This window comes from Polypterus senegalus, chromosome 1 (genome assembly GCF_016835505.1).
Source record: "Polypterus senegalus isolate Bchr_013 chromosome 1, ASM1683550v1, whole genome shotgun sequence".
NCBI classification, from domain to species: domain Eukaryota; kingdom Metazoa; phylum Chordata; class Cladistia; order Polypteriformes; family Polypteridae; genus Polypterus; species Polypterus senegalus.
In genome coordinates, this window is record NC_053154.1 from 262,165,112 (window position 1) to 262,182,087 (window position 16,976).

The 16,976-nt window shown below is 33.8% G+C and overlaps 1 protein-coding gene across 2 annotated transcripts in view; it reads left to right on the forward strand.

Annotated features, from left to right (window-relative positions):
- zmiz1a (zinc finger, MIZ-type containing 1a) overlaps positions 1–16,976 on the forward strand; it is a 308,608-nt gene that overhangs the window by 87,211 nt on the left and 204,421 nt on the right. For both annotated transcript variants that reach the window (XM_039772925.1, XM_039772932.1), the window contains exon 2: positions 439–544. The gene's annotated coding sequence lies outside the window, so the exon portion shown is untranslated. The remainder of the gene's footprint in view (positions 1–438; positions 545–16,976) is intronic.

A 16,976-nucleotide genomic window follows, 5' to 3' on the forward strand; every position in this document is an offset into this window, starting at 1 on the left:
ACTAAGCTCTAAGATGGAGGTAGTCTTCATTACCTTCAAAAATTTTCTTATAAATTATATATATAAACAGAAATGAGCAAAATTATCCTGTTTCTGTCAAGATGGGTAAAGTGGGATTTACACAAATTTGATTTGACAGGGACCCTCTAATACTGTAAATGTTTATAATGCAGCCTAACATATGTTAATTCTAATTCACTTCAACATGTCCTCAACCTGCACTGAACTGTGAAGGAGCTATTAAAACAGTGCCTCATGAAAAAAATGCCTCTCTCTTAATAAACATTTAACTAGAGGCAACATTATTTCTTCTTTGTGTTATTAAGATTGAAAACACTATCGTTGGTGGTGTTATATTACAACATGTATAATTCTCTTCAGCATTAAATGTTTAGTCTTTTATTGTGACATAATCGTGTCACTTTATTATTTCCACAGTAAACACTCCTTGGAAACTTCATACAGGAGGGTTGTCTTCAACAAAATATGTGAAAAAAGTGAGGCAGTGAGAGTGTGTACGATTCCAACATTGAAATGCAGACAGGTAAGATGTGTTTGTATCTTTATTAAATATTTGAATATGTTGAGGGTCAGCTCAAGTTGGACGGTTGGGAGACAGACCAGAGTCAGAGAGGCGAGATTGTGTTGGTTTGGACGTGTGCAGAGGAGAGATGTTGAGTACATTGGGAGAAGGGTGTTAAGGATAGAGCTGCCAGGAAAGAGGAAAAGAGGAAGGCCTAAAAGAAGGCTTATGGATGTTGTGAGCAAAGACATGCAGGTGATAGGTGTAACAGAGCAAGATGCAGAGGACAGGGAGTAGCCGAAAGAAGAAGAAGAAGAAGAAGTAGTAGTAGTAGTTTTGCCATCCGTTATATTAAAGATACAGTATTTTGAATTAGGTTATGCATTTGGTCTGAATTGCTTGTTTTTTTGTATAATGAATGTATTTAACTATAATAAGCAAGACACTTGGAAAAAGAGGATTATAAATTGCACTATACATGTTTTTGTGCATAATAAACATTATGGTCTGTGACATATGTAAAACATAGTATAGCCACAATGAAGCAGATGCAAGAAAATATGTCTGCTAGCTGATACTGAAGGATGTTTAAACAAATAAAATAATGCCTTTTATTAACATTTGAAGCTGAAAGTGGAACTGTGGTGCATGTTCATAATGCTACTGTATTCGTAATTAAGGCAGGCAGTGTTTATAACTGGAAAGACACCATAAGCTTACTGAAAGAGGAGGTGTTGTTTTTTTAAGAATTAGTGGTCTTTTTAAGTAGAAATAGGTTTAAAGTGTTAGGTGTATTCACTATCTTTAGCATGTGGGTCTTTGGGAGAGAAGAAAACAAACTCTGCAAAACAGCTGGATCACACGTTCTTAAATGGCAGCGTGTTAACACGATTAGTGTGTACATGTTGGAAGATGTAGACAGTCATGACAGACAAAATATGACAGCAGCCAGGTTGTGTTTCCTGTCAGCCTTTTGCTTCACTTAAGGGCAGAATTTTTTTTTTTTCTTTGTAAGTCCTTCTAAAAAATATTTGTATCTTTATTAATAATATATAAATATTTCCTATCTTGCAAACATTTTAAGATAAAAATATCAACAATAAATAATATTTTATTGTGAATTTTAAATATCAGTGGAAAAACTTTAAAAAGGGTTTGTTGTTGTCTACACTGTTTAACTTCTATTATAAAAACATTTTGTATGTTGTTAATCTATGTGAACAATTTGTTGATGTTTATCAGGTCATTTTTTAAAATATGTATAATTTTTTTCAAGGTTTTGGTTCATAATAATTGTATGTTTCAACATATACAGTTGCTATATAAAATAATGTTGATAGGCAGTTTTATCATTTAGGTTACATCATTATTAAACCTAAAGGACAGTTCCTATAAAATGGAATATTATTGTTACAATGTGTATGTTTATTAGTTTGAGTATTCTGAATTTAACTGAAAATAATATAAGCATTGTATTACAGAATGTTAAGATTGTAATTTCATAATTGTATATCACTTTCAGGGTGAAATAACCCTGTAAATATGTTCTGTTGACAAAAATAAATGGACAGCCTTCTGCACTTTAAGAAAGAGATAAGCTTTCGAATAAGTGACACTGTCACCGCTTGGCCCCACCACCTGTTTTATCTCGATCAGCAAACTAGTGTGGCTTCATTATGCAGCGTTCATGTGCTGTCGAGCAGACATGAAATTCATGCTTCTGAGTTGGAAATTTCACGTGAATGCCATACAAAGTCAGAGCTCAAAGTTAAACAATTCAGATGAAACAATCTGAATTCTATGAGATGTAGCATTACACTAACCTTGCACCTCAGTCAATTGTATAAAATACAAAATAAAACCTAGTCTGCCAAAAGTGGCGTTTTTGTGACCGAAATGCATTTGGAGTCACAAAATGCACATTTAATATGTTTCATTTACTCTTTATTTTCATAAAAAAAATACAGTTGATCATTACTTGCTGTTTTCTCAGACTAAATAACAAATCATTGGCAATCTTGCATTTCTCCCAAAAAACCAACTGGAAACTCAAGAGGGAAGGTGAAACATCACAAATCGGAGTTCCAAAAACACTTTTATCACATGAACACAGCATAATCTGCTAACCCATGTTGAAAGGGTAGTGAATTTTGGATTTTCTGTATTCACAATTTATGTATTCAAAGATAAACAATACAGTTTGCACTATGAGTCCCTTTCCTGCATCACTATGCAAAAATGTTGTACACAAGAAACCCAGAAAAACTTGCCGTTGGTAATTGTTAATACATTTTTGTTGCTTGCAGTTACTCTTCTCTGGGTTCTGCCAGAGGCTAGAAAACATAATATCACTACAAGCCTTTCATCAATATAAACTGGAATATTTGAAGTATTTTATTATTTTTTATATTTTTTATTTTATTGACTTTGTAAATTATATTACTGTAAGACACAAATCAGAGAATGATTCAATCACTACTACATCCCATTTTAATTTTTTAATGTTTCCCAAATGGAGCAGTGGAAAGTATTAAGTATTGCATTATAACAGTTTTACGTGTTATTAGCATTTATTTTTCTAAGCCACCTTGAAAATGTGATACTTAACATACAGTTTAGTGATTAGCAGGAAAATGCACTTGACAAATGATAGACAGGAAACATTTAAACATTTAAATTAGAGCACAGTTAACTTACTGTATAGTATTTTATCCCAAGAGAAAAGCTGAAAATCTAGCAACCACAGCTGGTTGATAGGTCAAGTACAGCTGTAGATATCCTGAAGGAGAACAGTAAGCCTAAGCAGGACCAGGATGCTTTGTGGAGTGAAGTATCTTCAATAGGCTCTTGACACATTTGTTAGAGAGCTGCATTATTTAAGGGGCATAATTCCAACTATAAACATTGCATGCTTTGCACCCCCCAAACCTTTCCTTAACTGCAAAGGTTTGCCACGTTGTAACATCTGAATTCAGCCTGACCTGTAAAGAAACCCAGCTGGCAAAATAATAAAAGGTAAAACCACCACAAAATGAACCCACAAGATTATTTTATTTTTATTGTTATTTCTTGTTATTGAGAAACAATAATTTTTTAGCAAGATTTACTTATTTAATGTCATTACTATGACCTGGTGAATGTATGAAAGATTAATAATAATAATAATGCATGTAGCACCCATAATTTTTAACATACACTGGAGTATATTTGAGCAAGTACGTATTTTATTACCTTGATAATTTTAATGTAAGCCTAAAGTTACAGCAATATTTTGGGAATCCTCTTAACATTTGTTGGTGAAATTGTTCCCTCCTTAAAACATTTACAGTAACATCTCTAACCATAATTTAGACTAGATGTACTTGCGTTAACATTGGATTTTTAATGTAACCATGCTCTATAGACTTTAAGTATGGGAATGTAGGTAAGAAATCCAATAAAGAATGCTATATCCCTCCTTAAAGGTTTTAAGCTTAAGCATTTAGTTAGCTGGCCAGGTATAAGTGAGTGTTATGTGATTAAATGTGTCTTGTGATTTCTAGGTTCCCTCCTTTTGTTAGAAAAGCCCTTAGGCCCCAATTGACCATGAACTGGATAGACGAGTTAAGAAAACAAGTCTAGATGTCTCATTAAAAGACAATCTAAGTGTACTGTACTAGAGGTTTCTCTTTCCTCAGTGTGTAAATTTAAATTTTTTCATTATTTGTTATTGCATTGTTCTTTTTTTACGTTTAAGTCTGAGGGAAGGCTGAAGATGTTTAAAAACTATGGTAGTTACCAGAGAAAATTTTGTCCGATTTATTATGAGTGGTTTTGCCTTACTTCTTTCCTTGCCCTTAGAACAACAGCTCAGCACCCATTAAGAAAATGACTGGTGGTGTTTAATATACCAGGGCAGGGTGACATGACAGTTGTATAGAGTTATTTGTATCAATGAAATTTCCCACTTTCTTGCTTGATTTACACTGATGTAAGTTTGCTGAAACCGTCAGCTACATGCTCCTGCTACCTTAAGTAAATGCTTTCATATGTCAGAAATAAAAGTTTGAGCTGATCTATCTGTAAGCTTCAAAACCAGATTCAGCCTAGGAAAACATTCTCCTAGCCCTCAAAAATATTCCCCAATAGTGTAGAGAGCAGTATGACTGCACTGATTCAGAATGTGCCAGCTGCAACCTCAGTATGACTCCTTGACTTTTTTTTAATGAAACCTTTGTAATACATTCCCAATTGAATGTTGCTGTGAGGTCAGATGGGAGATTCTTTTTAATGGAGTAGTCATAGTCGTGGGCCAAGCACAGTTGTGGTCTCATCTCTTCTCCTCCCCCACACTGACAAGTTAGCTTTCTAAGAATACGGAATGTTCCTCCTGCTGAGGAGACTATAGAATGTGTCTTGCATATTATAGATTATTTCTTCACCCCGTTATTTTTTTTTCTGCTTTATGGAGCTGTTACGCTCTTATGTGTAACACATCATAGGCTTGAATCCTTCTTTGAATGGCCGCTTGTGTACATTATTCTCATTGAATGTGTTTTTCCTACCATCTCTATTATTTTGTTAACACAATAATAAATAGTGGGCCATTATTTTGTATGCAAATTGCTAAATTATAGTCAAGTTATAACTTATAGTCTTAATTTCTGGTGGTTATGACAGAAGTAAAAGTAAGATCTGTTTTTGTGGGTTAAGGTGCAACTTTGAAGGATCAGCTGCATGACTATAAAAGATAAGCAGAGTGAAGTAATAAATTTTGTGTAAAGAGGGGGAAAGTACTTTTGACAAAGAATGCTGTAAAGTCTTCTTTGGCTGCACATCGCTGCTGCCTTTCAGATTGACCACAGATGGTGCTTTAGTTATGCCTTCCTAATATTGTTTCTTCTTTCTTTTCTTTATTTGCCTGTTTTGTTTTTCCCTTCCCCAACCAAAAAAAAAAAAAAATACAAGGCACTAATGTTAAACATGAAGAAACTAAAAACTACAAACTGGAGTTCATCATATATTTTAATCTGTAGCATATTGAAATACAATACCCTACTTTTCTTAGGCATATATATCTAAATAGAAACAACAGTCCTCTGTTAGCTAAGGAATATAATTAGCAGTAGACTGGACTCCATAACTTCTGGCCCTGGCTAGTACTCCTCTTGTCTGCAAACAAGTGGACCAGAAGTGCTTTTCAGACATAAGTGTGTGCAAGAAAGGGCCATATATAGTAAGTTAAAAATATTCATGCTTAACATTCATCAGATGCACAGATTCTGATAGGTATTGTGTCTTTGCAAATGGTGGGAAATGTGCTTTTTGTGTAAATGGTTGATGTCACCGGACAACAGCAAGGAGTTCTTTTTTAATCTGGGTATAAGTCTTTGACTAATTTTTCTCCTCTGCTTCTTTCATATCATGATAATAGCACTTATTTTGCACTGATTACCATGGCACTGCAGGTCACATAGCAGTAATTGTTTTTCAAAGACAACAACATTTTCTGCTCATTGGAGTAATCCATTTTAAGCAAACCTTTTACATTTTTCTATATGATATCTCAAAATATTATTTGCTAAAGTTGTATGCCTTTCTAAATTCTAAAGTACAATATGTCAGAATGTGTTTTGAACTAAAACTTTAGGACCCACTAGTAGGATTAAGTAAAAATTATGGCAGTTTCAATTTATTTATTTGGTTGTTACTGTTTCAAGACAATTTTGATGTCTATCTAATAAAATAATGCATGGATATTAATTAAAAACTCAGTATGAATCGGAATCACTGACTTAAATTACTTAACATTAGCAGGAGTTACCTATGCATAACTTAACATACTCTTTAAATACATACAGTCCTTATAGACTTACAGGATCTTTACTGTCACATGTATAAGGTATACAATGGGGGAAATAAGTATTTGATCCGCTGGTGAATTTGTACGTTTGCTCACTTACAAAGAAATGAACGGTCTCTAATTTTTGTGCTAGTTTCACTTTAATGGAGAGAGAAAGAATATCAACCAAAATCCAAAAAAAAAACACATTACATAAAAGTTGTGAATTGATTTAAATGTCATTGAGAGAAATATGAATTTGATCTCCTACAGCCCAACCACAATTGTGGCTTCTACATACTTGTAAGTAAAGTATAACATGGGAAGTGTGTACGAAGTCTGGATTTCAAGAAAAGTGTGCAGGTGTACAGTAATAAATACATGTTTAGTAAATTTAGCATGTGACACAAAGGCTGCATCTGTAAAAGTAAACTTTTTAAGTTGCAAAATTTGAATATTGAGTATATATTTCTAATGTGTCACATAGGGTAGGCCACCCAACTGAAGTTCATGGAAAAATGTCTGACTCTTCAAAGCTTAATGAAAAAAAATTTATCTGTAGCAAACTGTTTGATTCACCTTGTGCATTTCACTGTATTGTCAGAACACATGAAAGGGTTCAGCTGCGTGCTATAAAAGCCATAGTCTGTTCTGAAGCTTGTCGTACAGGAGAGTTGGCAAGCTTGAAATATATGGTACATAATTATATATATTAAAATGTTACATGATTAATTAAAATAAATTGAAGGAATAATCCAGTAGATCCTTAATTTCTAAACAAGTTAAAATGCTCTCAGTAGATACTTCTACCCTATTTTAAGTCATTTCCATGACATACAATATATTTAAAGATATGTACTTTCAGTGCCCCTTCCCAAAAATGTGTTTTCCCCTTGATTTAATTATTTACAAAATTACAATAAGTAAGGTACAGAAAAAAATAGCATGAAATAAATATGGCATTAATTATTTTATGACAAATTCTGCTTCAGTCCCCCAGTCATTGTTAAGGCTTATGACATAATATATTACTATGTAGTGTTCACTCGAAGATACAGAAGCATGAGGAAAGTTAAAAGAGACCTAGCATGCTTTCTTCAAGGCAAATATCAATATATTCTGGCCAAATTCTTAAGAAACCATGGCCATTTCCTTGAATATAAAATTTGAGTTTTCCTAATTGTAAATAGAATAGTACATTGATTTCCTTTTTTTAAGTAGTGAATGGATTAGGATTTTTCCAATTGACAACTGAAATGTTTGAGCATTGTAGTATAGGATATCACAAAATACAGTATTTATATGGTAATAGTTTATAAGTTTCATTAATAAACCTTTACAAATCTTTATAATGAATCAATTGTTGCAATTTAGGATTAGGCCCTGCACAAAAGATCCACAGCTAATGAATAAGTGATCTGTAAAGATGTGAAATAGCATTATATAATGTTGGTTAATGATATATTAATGAAGGTTATTATAAACTGTTACCGATATATGAATTGTCATTTAATGATATTTATATAACAACGTATACACAAAGTAATAATCTGTTAATGCTCGTTAATGACTTATTAATGAAAGTCCTAAAGTGTTACCAAATATTTTTCTACGTAATATTATCCTGTCTAATAATTGTCCAGATACTGTGGTGAGTGGATTAGGAGTAATAATTTTCACAGTACTGTCTCACGGGTGTAAGCAAAGATTTTTCCCAATATGGTCGGAGTGTGAGTTAGTTCCAAAATATTTGACTGAGTTAGGCGGGTATAGCTTTTAATTAAATTACACCATTGTTTGCACTGTTGTTAAGTGTATGTTAGCAATGATTAATTTTCATTCTTTATCTGAAAATCTTATGAAAAGGTCCCTTTCTCAATGCCATCTCTACTCATTAAAGGGTTGGAACATTTTGAAAATGAGTGATAGTGTAGAAATACTGACTATATCTTCATTAATGCAAGACATTATAGTTTCTACCACTGATATAGGAAGATTAGGGAAACTTAACACATGTCTCTCAACAAAATGTATCACCATATAGTAGGGGAAATTTACTGATGAAATATTCAATTTGAGGTGTAAATGTTGAAAGGATGCAAACATATTATCAATATTAGAATCTCTAAAGGTCCCAATGATGAAAATATTCAAAGTATTGTAAACTTTGCTAATTAAGACAATAGGAAAAGATGATTCTGTACACTGGTACCATATTCAAAACAACTGTTGAATCATCTGATTTCTGATCAGTAGAAGATACAGTATCTGGTAGTAATAGAAGCCCAGAGCAAAGCATAAAAATAGGAGTTGGAACAGGATTTCCTTTCTGTATTGAAGCCAAGGCAATATAGTCTCATTCTGGATTTCCTTGTTTTCTGCTTTCCTCCAAAGTTTAAGAATATGTATTTTTGTGGCCCCCTAGTAAACTGCATGTTAAGTATACTATGTAATTATACTTGTATGTTTTTTTTTCTTTTCTTTAAGAAGGATATTTGTGTATGTGTATATATATATATATATATATATATATATTTATATATTTATATATATATATATTTATTTATTTATTTATTATGTGCATTTTTTTTTAATTCAGGCCTGGATATGCTGGGTTCATATCCAAATATGCCTTTGTGGATTTCCAGCTACAAATACAGGGTGAGACAAAAAGAAGTACCACATTTTAGACATTTACTGTATTCTTCAAAAACGGTACAAGATAAAATAAATTTCATTATGAGAAAAGGTATACAAAATAGATTTTTTTCACTGTGTTTTAAAAATGATGTCTTTTAGGTGCTTGCCATTATTAGTGATACACTCTTCAAGACGATTTCTGAACGCTCACATGACATGTGAATAGCATCTTTGAGGGCTTCAAGGTTTTGAAGTTGGTGTGTGTATACATTCTACATGAGGCAGCCCCACAAGAAGAAATTGCACGGAGTGAGATCAAGTGAATGTGAAGGCTACTCTGACATTGCCGCACATGGAGATCAGCTTCCCCGAAAAAATCTCCTGCAAAACTTTCATGGATCTCTGTGTCGTATGAGCTGTTGCTCCATCCTGTTGAAACCAGGCATCCACCACATTCATTTCTTCCAGTTCGGGCTGTAAAATGTTCTCTAGCATTTCACTGTAACATTCTGAAGTGACGGTGACCGTTGCTCGCCCCTCCTCAAAAAAGTAAGGGCCTACAATGCCCTTAACTTTAACATGTAACCAGTAACACACTCACTGTGCAGGGGTCTCTGTTGAAGTTCACGAGGGTTAGTTCCAGCCCAATAGCGAAAGTTTTTTATATTTTTGCAACCATTCAAATGGAAATGTACCTCATCGCTGCACATGATGATGGCATCTCGATGAACAATTTGCAGAATGTTCATGCACAACTCTCTGCGCCTCTCTGTCTTTCTCAGCAAGATCCTACATTACCATCATTTTGTATGGATGAAAATTAAGGCTCTCAAGCAAAATCTTCCACAAAGACGTGTTGGAAATGCCTAAGGCAGAAACATGTTTGCATGCTGAATGTCTAAGATACTACAGAATTGATGCCCTTTTGTTATGTGATGTTTTCAGGCGTTTGTACAGTCCGAGGATGTCCTGGAGATTTTCTGTTCAATGTTGTACCCGTCTGTCTAAATGTAGCCACTCACTGAAGAATTGTTTCCAATTTGGGACGTCTCCTTTAGGAAGAATGCTGAAGCGCGTTTGGAAGGTGCGTTGCGTAGTGATAATGGATTCGTTGTTTCTGAAGAATGCTTCGACAGCGAAGCATGGTGTACACCAGACAAGGCATGTTGCTGACTGAAAACTACAACAGATCGCCATATATGTGTGTGTGTGTGTGTGTATATATATATATATATATATATATATACAATATATATATATATATATATATATATATATATATATATATATATATATATATATATATATATATATATATATATATATATATATATATATATATATATATATATATAAAAAAATGTGTGTGGGATTACAGTATATATTTCTGAAAAAATTGACAGCGAGAGAAATAGACCTTCTTCAAACAACAAATTTTATTTGAAGATTTTGTTTTTTTAAGGTTGCAGGACAAGTCTAATTTTAGAATGGCCCCAATTACATTGCGTCTGGGCAGGTGTAATTTGCATTAGTTAATTCAGCCCAATGTATTACTTTTTCTGCAGTTTGAGGCTTTTTAACTGAATTCATTAGGTAAATCAGATGTTCGGTGCTTTTGTTTTACCTCGCTTTGAATTCACTGCAGGTGTATGAAACCTAGAATAAAGAGATTGCACCTGCAAGGTCCCATAGCCAGGTTTTTCAAAGGTGCTCTTATACGTCTCTGAAGCTTGAGCTTATGTTCTGGTTTAGAAAAGAAGATAACATTCTTACTATGCAGACACAGCCAAGGATAGGGTACACATCAGAAGGGGGTCTCATAAACTGCAGAAGGTGATATTCTGTCTGAATGCATATGGATTTATTATATCACGTTCTGTGTGTTGGTTTTGGTTTTGAACTACTATGCATGCAATTTCATACGTTGTTTCCATGGACCTGCTCAAAGACGCCTGTAAAAGTTCACTTGTATACCAACCTTTGTTTCTTTCATAATTACAAATACTTCCAAGCCTTGTTTGCTCAAGACACTGCAGATCATGTATTACATATGCTTTTTAGTAGTATTACAATGTATGAGAAATGTAGGGTTTTTTAAAACCAGTTTCCTCAAACCTTCCACTAAAGACCAGTTTCCTCAAACCTTCCACTAAAGAAAAGTGGAAGACATTAGTAGTTCATCATACTATAAACCAAGTTCAGTGTATTTTTTAAATGCTAGCCAGTTATTTGTATGCTTAATTACACAAAACAGAAGGGAGTTTAATTGAGGAATTGTTTTACCAAACAAAAGTTTTGAGATATAGTATACAAGTAATTTTACTCAGATATGTTGAATGTGGAGTTTTTAAGCCACATATTTATTCACAGATAGTGGAGGTTCTGAAACAGAATACCACTTACTTCTCTGTTTACTACTCATGATAAACCCACATTTAGTTTTTGCATCTACTATAATTAAACTAAAACTGAAAGATATCATTAGAGTTTTCAGTTATGCCCTGAATATCCATTCTGTGGTGTTTTACACTATATATGTGTCCCCATACTATTAACAAGGCTGAGATGTCTACCATGAAAACTCCTTATTGTAATGTGTAAAACTTCCCGATCTAAATTACACTTTAGAAAAATACATTATACAGCTCCTACTTCTTTGACATTCACAGATTTTAACAATGCTAATTTTCAGTAGTATGGCCTTGCTGCTGTCTTAACTAGCAATAATTTTAGCTCTAACGCCAGTAAAATAAAAAAATAAAAAACTAGAAATACACAAGTGTGTACATTCTAATCTTGGCTAAAACTTTTACTATATTAGTGATCAGTAATGCTTTACTTGGAAAATTCTTTTACAGTTATTTGCTAAAAAACTAAATTTTATTAAAGATATCCCATTTAATACATATAATTTAGGCTTTGAGTAATTTATTGTATTGTAAATACAGTATAACAACAAGAGTGGGCTAGAGCAGCGTGAGAGGCTACAACATATTTTTTTTATTTCCAGTCGAAAAAATTGTTTTTTCAGGCATGAGGAGTGAGGTGGGAACCGCAATTAAAAAAAACATGATCAGGGCTAGGTGAGAAAACTAAAATCATAGGGAAGTGTGTGAATACATTCAAAAAATGACTATGTATAAACATACTATGGGACAGACAGGAAATACATATTTCCCAGTGGACATTTCAAAATACTAATATTCATATGAACCTAACAAAGTGCAAAAGTGTTATATGGTGACTCTGAAAATTCCAATAGTACACAAATACAACAATAGCCCCCCACAGGTCCTCTACTTCATTTGTTGGCTTGTGTGAGGGTGAATTCTTGCAAAAATATGCAAATAAGCAATTGGCTTAGATCCGGATTGGGTGTATGTTGCTTAAAGTGGTTGGGTCTTTCTCTAAGTGCTGAACACTTTTTAAAAATAATTCAATAAAAAGCAATGGTTTGTGAGGATGTTGCCTCCCATAAGTTATGCTAAGGAGGTGAGAATAAACTTGCATTCTGGTATTGCTGAAATTGTGTGTTCTAGAACTTATTGTGTGAGGTAAGACTTTAGAACAAAATAAGAAAGTGAGAAGAATCTTTCTCCTGGTCACTGTCTATGTGAAGTTTACTTGTTCTTACTATGTCTGTGTAGCTTTTCCATTGGTTTTCCCCATTAACAAAGATGTACATGTTGGAGCAAATTTGGAGCTGTCATATTAATCTATGTGCTAGTGTGTTTGTGTGGCTATATGGTTAAGTGGGCCCAGAGATGGAATGTTGCTGTGTGCAGAGCTACATCCCGCCTTGTCCCCAGTGCTTCCAGAATAGGATCTGTTCCCCCTGCAACCCTGAAATGGATTTACAATTTTTTTTGTTGTAAATCTGTGTGACAGTCTGCCTTAAGAGCAGAATGTTACACACACATTTTAAAAAAGTATCCTGTCCTTGCTCATTTTTCCCCACCACTGAGATGACATGATAGGATGTAAGAATTGATGTGTACATTTTGTTGACAGGTAAATAAAATGTAATGTAATTTGAAATTATGTGTTGGATCAGAACCTCAGTTCCAGTACCAAAACTATACGAAAGCTAATAATGGATAAGTCGCATCCCCAAACCACTCCAGCCTCCCTGGTGCGCCACACACTTCCTTTCTGCCAAATAAACACTCACCACCCTACCTTGCTGCATTCCATGTTTCCCATTTTTGTATTTTCCATCACACCGGGTATTCCCCCATGGAGTCTGCAGTATGTCAAAGAGTAGGATGGGTGGAGGCTTCCCCCATGGAATATCTAGTGCATTGGAGAGCAGAACAAAAAGCTGAGCTCAGTGTCTTTTAAACCTACCATTTACTTCCAGTTAAATTTTTTTCCCACTTTTTCAGTACTAGTATACCACTCAACCATAGTTGAAATATTAATGTAAACTGCAGTATTATATACTGTATAATAACAGTACTGTGTATTGGTTGATTGGTTTTAAATCACATTTTTTTTTTTTACAGATGACACTTGGAGATAGTCATTGAACCTTGTATTTTAAAGTACAACTCCTAGCCTTTAGGGTGGAAGAAGTGGCTGGATGGGATGCTTTTTTGAGTTTTGGTTTTAATGCTAAAACAAATATTGCAATAACTATTTGAAACTGAGTCCTATGTTGAAAGTATGTAAGGGGTATGCCACATCACTTATGTTTTTTTTATAGGATATATTGGAGACATCAATACACAGAAGGGAATTTGTTAAATGATTTTTATGTATGTACTTCTAGTAGTAATGACTTTTAAGAGGAAAAATAGAGACGTTTGGCAGGCAGATGAAAGACAGTTCAAATATTTTTCAACAAAAACAAAAGCATACCTCTAAATATTTAAATCGGATATTGAGGAGAAAAAAAGGCCGGGAGAACTGTGTTTGATTCTTCATTTCTTAAAGAAGAGAGTGAATACCATATAGGGGAAAAAACAGATGTTTGACATTCAGTGAAATTCCCACAAACACAAGATCTGACCATTATAGGTTAAATTGTGCATATCAGAGATATGTAGGAACATCTGAAAGTGAGCTTCACTTTGTGCCTCATTGAATTTTGAGCTGATGGTCTAAGACGGTCAGAAATTAAAATTACTCTGCATTTCTGAAACTTTGAAAAACTGAATTTAATGATTAAATTTTTGTTTTAAAGTGTGCCTTTTAAAGAGTGTACCTTTTTAAGTCACTTTACAAAGGACAAACCTTTAATTGTCTTCATTAAAGAATAATATTATTTTATGCGGTCATCTTACTTGATGTTACCACAACAATGTTGATCATTAACAGTAGACAGCAAAAAAAGGTTTAATTTCACCATCCTCAAAAGCTGGTTTCATAGTATTAAACATTCAACAGTGTGCTTTGGCTGTTTAGTGTTTTACAAAATTCATGAGTCGTACTCTTTGGAGAGTTTCCTTAATAGATACCAAAGTCTAAGGCAAAAGGCCATGCACTGGTGCTTGATGAGCAGGTTACTGCCAAGGGTGGTGTAAACCCTGGTCTGGAAATTGGACATGCATTTTGAAGTATAAAGTTGGGTAACAAGTGAGCCACAGTGACCTCTACTTTATTGTTTATCCATTATATCTTTTCACATACCCTGCTGCTTTCTCCATGCACTGAATTGTTCAGGGCCAGGCTTTATTTAGTTTGAAGTTAAGCTGTGGTATTTCTTGGTTGATTGAATGAATGATTCGCCTTTAATGTTAGCAATTTCTTCCATATAAAATGCCCTTCTTTGTACTTGACCTAGATCTACATGACTTTGATAAAAATTCAACAAAATTTAGAGAATATTATTTTTTTGCTCTCAGTGGAACATTTAATTAAGTTGTAGTGTTTATTTTCAGTTATTTTTTGAATGAGTAAGTTTAAATGCTCAAAGTTTGTTATTCCTACACGTTAATGTCTTTTGTTTTAGTCTTTGCTTAAAGATCAGTCTTTATTTCTTCATCATCCGCTTTGGCCTGTATATAACAAGTTTTTTTTTCTGATTTTCATAGTTTAATTAAAAGTTAAATTTTTCAAGTACAAGTATTGGGCCTAGATTTTTGTAAGATGTTGTTTACTGGCATGGACAAATCATCCCTTTCACATCATCACGCTATACAAAATACAGCGGCCAGGTTGCTAACATCTTCTAGACAGAAAGATCATATTTCACCTATTTTATACTCTTTGCATTGGCTTCCAGTTGATTTTAGGATTCATTTGGTAATTTTTGTACTTGTTTACAGAGCTTTGAACGGACAAGTTCCAGTCTATTTATCCGATTTTCTCCTTAAACATACTACCTCTCGCACACATAGATCTCAAGCTTAAAATCTGTTAGTTGATCCACGTACAAGATTAAAAACAAGGCAGAGTCTTTCAATCCTATGCAGGGAAGACTTGGAACAATCTTCCTCTTTACCACTGTATGGCTGACTTTGTGGACTCTCTTTAAAAAAACAGATAAAAACTTTCTTGTGTAGCCAGGCCTTTGCTTATTGTTATTCATTTTATTAAAAAATTTTATTTATTTAAACTTACTTAATGCATTTGTTAGATTTTACTCTATTGCATATTTTTATGTGTCTTGCCTAGCTTCATCTTTTTATTTTTTTCTTTTATAGCACAGTGCTTTGTGATTTCTTGTTCGCAAAAGGAGCTTTATAAGTAAACTTTACTTACTTACGTCATGTGGTAGAATTGCCATAGATTTCAATATTTTGTATTGTTTTCCTCTGCCCATATAGGCCAACTATCCTTTATTGCTAGGATGTCAGGAATAACAGAATGTGCTCATTTTGAAATACTCCTGCCCTTCTAATTGAAAAAGTATGCATCTGCCCTAGATTGCTCTTACTGCCACTGCTCTATCCATCACACAAGGCCATGCTAAACAGTTCTGTGTGAAAATTGACCTTGTGCTTAAGCTAGCTACAGGGGAAAAAACAAACTGGGAACACTGTACAGTCATATTGACAGAGATAGCAGCAGAGCAATATTTAGACAGCTGCACGTGCAGCATCATGTATCCCTGTCCATCAAAAAGATATTTCTGTCTCCTTAGCATAGACCACAGGGCTTGGAAAGACACTGCCATCTTGATGTCATCACTCAGTATCCTGGGGTTTGCTGTTATTAGGCAAAGATTTTAAACCTTCATGCACTTCAAGGATCCAACTTATTTGAAGCTTGAAAACTTTGGTTAGATTTTAAGCAAATAAGGTAAACCAGTTGCCTGCCAAAGTAGTATAGATTATCTGGCCAGTTTATCTTTTGTTATCTTCAAACATACTGTAAAATTAAAATTTATTTAATGTAGTGGATAAAATGCACAGTATGTACAGAAATGAATACAAGTAATATTTGATTAAAGAAAATATAATGCATGTTGTATACTGCAGCTCCATCTTTTTGTACTGCTTGTTTATCATCAGTGCATTCTTCTTCTTTGAATGCTTTACAGTTGTTAGATTAAAGGTCCCCAAATGGGGCGTTTATGTAAAGCTACTTCTTAGCTATAAATAGATTTTTTCCTGCTGTACATTTACACAGGCTTCATCAGATGGACGCAAACTTGTGCCAGTTGCATAATGCAGCCATTTACCAATTATTTGGCTCTTTGAATTATTTGGAGTGCAAAGTAATGTGAGACCAAAGCACATTGCTAAGTTTTATGCCCTTTTCTAATTAATTATAACAATTTGTTTCTTTTTGTGTTTGTTGTGTAACATACTGCATAAAAACATGCAGCTATAATGACAAGGAATTATATTCGAAATGTAGTTACACCCTTAGTTCTGTGTTTTATGTAATTGTTTATCTGATGCACATTTGTGAAAAGCAGCAGATGACAAGTCACAACAAGCATTTTAATGGTCACTAAATGTTTACGCATGGTAGTATGTATTTACACTACACTTTACATTATTTCAAATAAAAATACAGTGGAACCTCAGTTCACGAACGTCT